The sequence below is a fragment of a genome, unplaced genomic scaffold, assembly GCF_019419815.1.
Source record: "Pyrus x bretschneideri cultivar Hongxiangsu unplaced genomic scaffold, Pyrus_bretschneideri_v1 Contig2, whole genome shotgun sequence".
Taxonomy (NCBI): Eukaryota; Viridiplantae; Streptophyta; class Magnoliopsida; order Rosales; family Rosaceae; genus Pyrus; species Pyrus x bretschneideri.
The window spans coordinates 5,113,770-5,122,512 of record NW_025999501.1 but is presented as its reverse complement, the minus strand read 5'-3'; positions in this window follow the sequence as shown (position 1 = coordinate 5,122,512).

Sequence of the window (8,743 nt, the reverse complement as noted above, 5' to 3'; positions counted from 1 at the left end):
ACAGTAGTGTAAAGGAGTTGAGCCCTTATATGACGGTGTGGGTTCGAACTCCGTTGATGGCTAATCTAATATCTAATTTAACAAAATCTATCGTTTAACAAAATAAATAAATAAATAAATAATTAATTATTTTCTCTTAGTCTTGTTTAACTAAATACATTCTGCTTTTGTTTGATTATTTATAAATGAATGGGGATATTTCCATAAATTAACTTACAATTATTCGAAGAAAGACAAGATTACCCTCAATAAATGGGCAGGCTTCTCAGATACTCCCACGAGTCAGGTTACACCCCTAAAGGTCTCAGCAGCTGAATGTGACTGCTCACAACTCACCTGTTCTTGGCAAGGAAAAGTCAAATCATTATAGATAAGGATTAATTATCCAAATCCTATCTTTATTACATTTCCAATTGAAGATTGACTTTAATCAAGTAAGTAATCCTAATTTAAATCAATTAGGGATAATTGCTCCATTATCTCAAAATATTATTTCCTATTTAATATCTTGAGAATATTTCTCCACAAACATTGGCCAATAGGATGCTGCCATACGTAGGGTAAAACCTTAACACTATGGCCGGCCCTTTCCCCTATATATGCCCCATATTCTACCAAATTTCAGAAGCTTTTGCTACCCTAAAAAAGCCCTAAACACTTTACTATTCTCAGAGAAACTAACTTAGACATCTGAGATCCGTTGGCCTAACCCACCCCCCATCCCCCTCACCTAGTGGGCGCATGAGGCTTAGGTCTTTGATTAAATGTGTTGATTGTTTTGCAGGTGCATTTTCTTCAAGACTGAAAACAGCGAAATTTGCATCGACAAATTAGTGCTTTCATTGAAAGCTAATTCAAATACTCGAAGAAGCCTCTTACTTTTGGTTTCTTGAATTTTTTGTTATGTTGAATTTCTCACACGTCATATCAATTAAGTTTTCCTAGAAAAGTTTCTTGACAAACGAAACCCTATATATACAAGGATTTGGACCGGAAAGTGGAGACGAGGACATAGCCCTACGACTACAATCCTTAAGGCTCAACGCAAAGGCAAAAGGAACCTCACCACCGCGGAGCTACACTACCACTGTTGCCGTGACCTAGCAGCCATGACAAGGCTACTAGGCCACAACCCAAATATTGACACCACTGCCCTTGCAATGCCTTAGCCCTCAAAACCCTGGGTAGGAGGCCCAGAGCTTGACAGCTGCCACAACAAGCTTAGGGCAGGAGGTCTAGGCCACTACAGCAGCAAGCCTAACTGCATAGTAGGCCCACTAGAGCTCAGCAGAGTTGGCCCAACCACTAGGAACAGTTCATAGGTAGACGGCCCAGGCCCAGCTCGCTGCTAGCCAAGCTCAACCTATTACAAACCGAGCCCAAGCTCGCGAGGAGCAAGTCGTGGCCTAGCGTCAACCAGCCTACATGCGACCTTAGTGTACCGCCGCGCACGCTCCGACTACCCAGCTGGCTTCGTCCTCCCTGTGACCCGCTTTGGCGACCTGGCTCGAGGCTCAATCCAATCCAAGACCATTTAGGTAATCCAGATTCCGACCATGATCCCGCGATCAACTCAAGGTTATTTTCACCCTACTTTTCTATAGGAATGCTTGCTCTAGGCTGAAGCTTTGTACCTGCAGTCCACTACATTTCCACCATACATAGAGATGCCTATCATCCAGACTCTTCTAAACCAAATGACGAGCACCACCTGCCTTAGCAGGCTACCAATTTGACGAACGCCCTCGCGCAGCAGACCACCTTGGTGAACCAGCTCCTTAAGTGCATCGAGATGCAGCGCTCTTTCGATGAGGTGTCCCGAAGCAAGATAATGGGCGGAAGATCATGACTTATTCTAGCGACGTCCTGGCAAAGAGCCGCTCAACTTGTCACAAACCGTGCGTTCGGGTAATGTGCACTCTCGTTTGGGCCCTCTGTAAAACTTTTTCTCTTGCTAAATGCTCAGGGAAGCGTTCATTCCTGACTTAGTTCACGAGTCAATGTGCATTCGAGGTTGGGTCCACACTCCAACGAGCACTTAGAACATTCTAGGCGAAGTGTACACACGAGGCTAGGCCCACAAAGAGATCTTTCTGCGAGGCACCAGAATAGGTAACCACATGGCGGACCAAGGAGAGCACGAGAGCAGTCCAGCTCAAGTTCATTGGCAGCCTTATCCAAGCACAATGATGAGCGGCATAGAATGAACCTTGTGAACCGCGACCACGGTACATTGCGAGCAGGACATACTGAAGAGCGACATGGACCAGCAGGTCAACAATTGGGGCAACTGGAGGCTCTGCTGCCCCCACCAGGTGCAAATCTAGGATGAAGTACAAAGGTTCGTAGCATAGTAGCTACGCAGATTCCAGCACATTGATACTATCAATGATACCCTTTGTAGAGACGTGACCAACATGAGCAAGCCACTGGTTACAAATGAGATCGAGTAGACAGAGCCATCATGAAAGTTTAGCCCATCGCATTTCACCTTGTTCAAATGAAATGAAGATCCAGACAGACATATGATGCATTATCAAAATGCCATGACCCTCTATTATAGCAATGACACTCTCATGTGCAAGATCTTTGCCACGATTCTCCAAGGCGAGGCGCAAGACTGGTTTCACACCCTCCTGCTACATTTAATCCAGAACTTCATTGAACTTTCTTGGTTTTCACTCAAGAATATTATCGCTCGATCAAAAAAAGTTTAATCACATCTTCAACATGAAGAATGACCCGAATGAGTCACTCCGCACATATGTCAATAGGTTTAAGGCAGAGAAGGTGAAGATTTTTGGATAAGATAACAACATTGCATGCTCAGCTTTCCAGAAGGTGTTCCCAGCTGATCACCCGCATTTCGAAGAGCTGATCATGGGACAAAACCTGACCCTAGTAAATTTTTATGCTTTGGCAGAAAAACACTCATTCTGGGATGAGGCCAAGTGCTCCTAGAAGCTACTTGAGCAACCACGCAAAGATGCAAAGCCAACTCAGAATAAGGCGGATAATAAATCGCTCAATGAAAAAAACAAGCCAGGAAATAAACGAAGGGATCGGTCCCCAAAAAATGGAGGCTTAGCATCTAGGACATACCCCAAGTTCTTAGTCTTCATCAACTAGATTCTTCACAACTTTAAAGATAAGCAGTGGTTCAAAGCGTCACCACTCATGAGGGGGGCACCTCCAAGATGGACCAGACAAAGTACTACACATTTCACAGAGGTCCCAGGCACGCAACCAACGACTACACCACATGGATGAAGTACCTTAAGAAGCTCGTGAAAGAAAGCAAGTGCAACCAGTATGTCGACAGGTCATCTGCCCAACCAACGTGAGAAGCAGACGTCGATGTCGAACCTTTAGCCAAGACAATTCGAATCAATGGCATCTTTGTTGAATCCGAGCATCTGGGGGTTACTAACAGTTCCAATAAGAGGAAGATCTAGCAGGCGAGATCGGTCTTTCAAGTTCAAGCTGTAGATGCTGTACGTGGACCACCAAGCAAGATGCTGAGGGAGTAGACTTTCCCCATGATGATGCCTTGGTGATTTCTGCTCAACTGGCCTATGCCATCGTTGACAAAATGATGGTGAACAACGATAGCTTGGTCAATATTCTATAACTGTCAGTCATCCAGAAGATGGGTCTAAAAAACACGATCAGACGCAAAGCAGAAATTTTGATCGGATTCAACGGACTTACCTCAACTGTTATTGGCATGATCATGCTCTACGTAATCAGCCCTCTAATTGTCTAATCGCAAACCTTTATGATCATCAACAACCCATTTCCCCATAATGTGATATTGGGCCGACCTTAGCTAGTGAAGATTGGAGTTGTGACCTCAATCAAGCATCAGAAGATCCAATTTTGCATCCCGGGATGAGCAATTAGAGAGATTAAAGGCGACTAGGCCATGTCTCGACTATACATTATACATGTTCTTAAGGAGTCGAAGAAAAAGTCTTTCACCCCAGCAGTAGCGGCTGAAGTGTAAAAAGACGATTTTACCTCCGCCAAATAACAATTACAACAGGTAGATCAAGAAAATGGCGTTAAGGTCGACAATGCCCTGGCAAATGAATCAGGATGGAAACCTGAAGAAGACTTTAAAAGTATCATTCTTGACCCCTACCAGCTGAAGAATATGGCTATGATTGGTTCACGTCTGAGCCCGATGGAGAATGAGGAACTCATGATTTTCCTTTGGGAAAATTAGGACGTTTTCGCATGGTCACCCTCTGACATGCCCGATATTGATCCAACGATAGCTTGCCACAAATTGCACGTCGATTCTACCACCAATCCTATGAACTAGAAAATGCGACATTTCATACCTAAGCGAGTGACGATTATTAAGGCAGAGATCGACAAGTTAATGAAGGCCAGATTCATTGAGGGAGTGGCACACTCAGCATGGCTGGCCAACGTCATGCTGATGATGAAAAAAGACAAAGGCAAATGGAGAGTATGTGTGGATTACATCGACCTCAACAAGACGTGCCCTAAAGATAATTACCCGATTCCCCGAATTGACCAGCTCATTGACTCAACATCCGGGAACTAACTGCTTAACTTCTTAAACGCATACTCAGGCTATAATCAAATTGACATGCATGAGCCTAACAAGGAGAAAATCGCATTTGTGATCGAGCGACCTTTTGGCCTCAAGAATGCAGGAGCAACCTACCAATGGCTTGTAAATGTCATATTCAAGAAGTAGATCAGAGTAACCATGGAAGTCTACATCGACGACATCATGGTGAAAGGCAAGCAGTAGTCAAACCAATCGACAACTTGGCGAAGACTTTCGACATCTTGTAAGAGTACAAAATCAAGCTCAACCCAGCCAAGTGCACTTATGGCGTCTTATCAGGCCGATTCTTAAGGTAACTTATGACCTAGCGAGGAATTGAGGCTCATCCAAGGCAGATCAAAACGATCTTGGACATGAAGTCTCCCATAACCCTGAAAGAGATCCAAAGTCTGATTGGACGAGTAACTGCACTCAATTGCTTCCTCTAGCGATCCACCGATCGATGCAAGCCCATTTTCAAGTCAATCAAAAAGGCGTTAAAGGACAAATAGGACGACGAGTGTGAGAAAACGTTTCAAGACCTAAAGCAGTACCTAACATCACCTTCACTACTATCCAAACTGGAAGCAGCGGAGAACCTGTACATTTATTTGGCGGTATTAGAAGTAGTAATGATCTTTCCCCTCATATGAGAAAATCTAGAGGCTTAACTGCTGGTATTCTATACGCCTAAAACTCTCCTTAATGCTGAAACCAGATACTCGAAGATTGAAAAGCTAATTTTGGCGCTAATTGTTGCAGCATAGAAGCTCATACCTTACTTTGAAGGGCATCCGGTCATCATCATGATCCAGTACCCACTAGGATTAGTTTTGTATAGCCTAGACGCTTTCTCAACGAGTGATGAAGCAAGTGTTAGAACTTGGCCAATACGGCTTAGTATACCAACCCCATGCGACAATAAAGGCCCAGGCATTGGCGGACTTTGTAGCATAATCCACCCTAAGCTTGAAAAATGTAGCAATTCAGGCCGAAAGCACCCTAGAGGTAGCTGAGCACGCCATAACCGTGCCAACCCCACTTGCAAGATATTTATGGCATTTGCATGTTGACGGATCATCCAACTACCAAGGATCAGAAGCAAGCCTAGTTTTTACTACCCCAGACGGTTCGATGCTCAAGCAGGCGATCACTCTAAGCTTCAAGGCATCAAACAATGAAACAGAGTATGAAGCCTACTAGCAAGTCTCTGACTAGCGAAAGACTTAGCAGTGAAGAAACTCGTAATCTATTCTGATTCCCAACTGATCACAAACCAAACCTTAGGGAAATACATTGCAAAACATCTAAGGATGGCCTGATACCTCGAGAAGGTATAAGAGCAGCTAGCGACGTTCTGGGCATACACACTTGCTCAAGTTCCACGAATAAAAAATGCCTACGCAAACGCGCTAGTAGACCTAGGCTCTGGCTTAGACAATCAACTCAAACATTTCATCTAATTTAGTACTTGGAAAAGTCGAGCATAGAGAAGGAACCAATAGTTCAGGTGGCACAAATTAACATAACTCAAAGTTGGTAGGATCTCGTCATTGACTATATAATCAACGGAACGCTCTCTGCAAACAGACTAGAGTTTAGGAAGCTCCAGATGAAGGCAACATGCTACTACATGTGGAACAGCATGCTCGTTAATAAATCTTTCTCCACATCTTCGCTGCCTATCACCTTCCGACGACTTGAAGGTTTTTAGCTCAATCCACAAAGCGCATGTGGAAACCACTTTAGAAGTTGGTCATTGGCGCAAAAAGCTCTTAATGTTGGCTACTATTGGCCAACCATGCATCAAGACGCCAAGAAGTATGTACAAAGGTGCGACAATTGCCAGCGATTCAAACCTGTTCTTGCACTACCTGTCAACGAACTCCACCCATAGATGAGCCATTGGCCATTCATGTAGTAGGTGATTGACCTGGTATTACCAATGTCGTCTACCATTGGGAGTAAAGCCATGATGATTATAGCGACCAACTACTTCACAAAATGGGTCGATGCCGAACCCATAACTACAACTACCCAGACAGACATATAGTGCTTCATATGGAAGAACATCATCTGCTACTTCGGCATCCCTCACTTCATCGTCACAGACAATGGTCCGCAGTTCATGGGCAAAGCTTTAGCGAGGTTCTTCAAAAATTATAGCTTCAAGCAGCACATGTCCACGTCTGTGTATCTACAGGGCAATGGGCAAACCAAGGTGTCTAACAAGACCATCATTGATTGCCTCAAGAAGTGTCTCTTAGACAAGAAGGGCAAGTGGCCAGACGAGCTCCTCGGTGTTCTGTGGGCATATTGCACCACCAAGAGATGAGTAACCAGCGAAACTTCATTCTCTTTGGTGTATGACCCTGAGGCAATCATCCCTCTCAACGTCATGGTGCCAAGCATCAGCACTGTACTATCGAATTTTGAGCAGAACGAGAAGGATATGGCCACAAATCTAGACTTGGTAGAGGAATAGTGAGAATAGGTTATCACCTGCATTACAGCCTATTAGCTAATTTTCTCCAGCTACAACAAGAGGGCGAAGGTCCGGCGGTTCGAGCCAAGAGACTCAGTCCTCAGAAAAGCCTTCATAACCGTTCACCGGGAAGGTTCCAAAAGATGGCTCTCATCTGGAAAGGTCCATACAAAATCAGCCGAGTAGGCAGAAATGGCAACTACACCCTCACCACTATGAGTGACAAAGAGATCGAAAAATAGGGAATGTTTACAACCTGAAAAAGTACTACGTGTGACCTTCCATCATTCATTGGTCTCTGTTCATGACAAATAAAGTTCGAAGACTCAGTAGCTTGACGAGCAAGGCCTTGCATACCGAGGATTATTAGTTGTTATGCTATTATTGCCTACAAGAAAAGTTAATACATTTCTCTATTTTCAATGAAGATTGAAGGAATTATTCACAAGCCTGGGCCAAGTGCATAAACAAACTGACCACCTCTATGACAGCAGAAGACACTTAAGCCCTTGCAAACATGGCTTGTACTCTCCCATTTAGAAAGGGTAAACTGATCCGACATATCAAGACGTGGATAGGTTTTACAAATGCTTAGTTCCCCTTAAATGCATCGACTACCTGTTTTGGACGACTCCCAGAATTAGCCATAACAGTATTGGTCCTAAAAAGACTTGGCTAACTAAAAGATTCAATTCTGCGAGAGCCCAAGTCTCTAACTGGAAAAGACGCTAAGTGCAAGATTCTTGCCCATGAAAGAATTCGCGTGACTAGATTTTTCATCCTCGACATGCAAGTTTTCCTAAATGTAGCTTACCTTTAAAGTGTTGCAATACTAGTTAAGCAACTTGCAGAGTCCAGTTATAACTCACAAGGATATAGCCTTTAAGACGCGATTCTGCCTACACCTTAAGCCTAAAATGCCTCCGAGAGCCAAGGACGACACCTAAAGTGGTCACGCTAGTCATCTGCTTTTGTAAGTAAAACGCTCGACCGATGATCGAACAACTAGTAGCCCAAGGCAATCTGTAAGCCAAGACTTACACTTGCTATAGCTACCCGGATCTATCTGCTTATTTAAAAATAGTGTTTCTGGCCGACAGTCTATGGTTTAAGTTTTGCAAGAGCTAAAATCGAAATGTACAATTATAACAGCTACGCGGATTTCCTCTGCTTTCTACGAGAAGCATGTGTCCGACCACCGGCTTTATAAGTTAAAATTTTCGCAACATGCCCCAGGAGGGCCAAGGCTCGTGCAGCAACTAAAACCAAAATGTACGACTATAGCAGCTACACGGATTTCCTCTGCTTTCTACGAGAAGCATGTGTCTGGCCGTCGACTTTATACGTTAAAAATCTCACAACATGCTTCAGGAGGGCCAAAGCTCGTGCAGTTGCTAAAGCCGAAATGTAAGACCATAGCAGCTACGAGGATTTCCTTTACTTTTTACAAGAAGTATGTGTCTGGCAGCCAACTTTATAAGTTAGAAATTTGCATTTTTTCCTCTTGCAAGTAAAGCTCATTGAGCATCAGAGCAAAGACTAAAGCCTAAAGTAATGACGTGGGATTAACTGTTCCATCGAAGTAGCGAACACAACCGTCCATACAAAGTTTTGCAAGTCACCTCCAGTAGGTAAAGTTCCCGACGCCCCGAAGTCGAAACTAAAACCTAAGT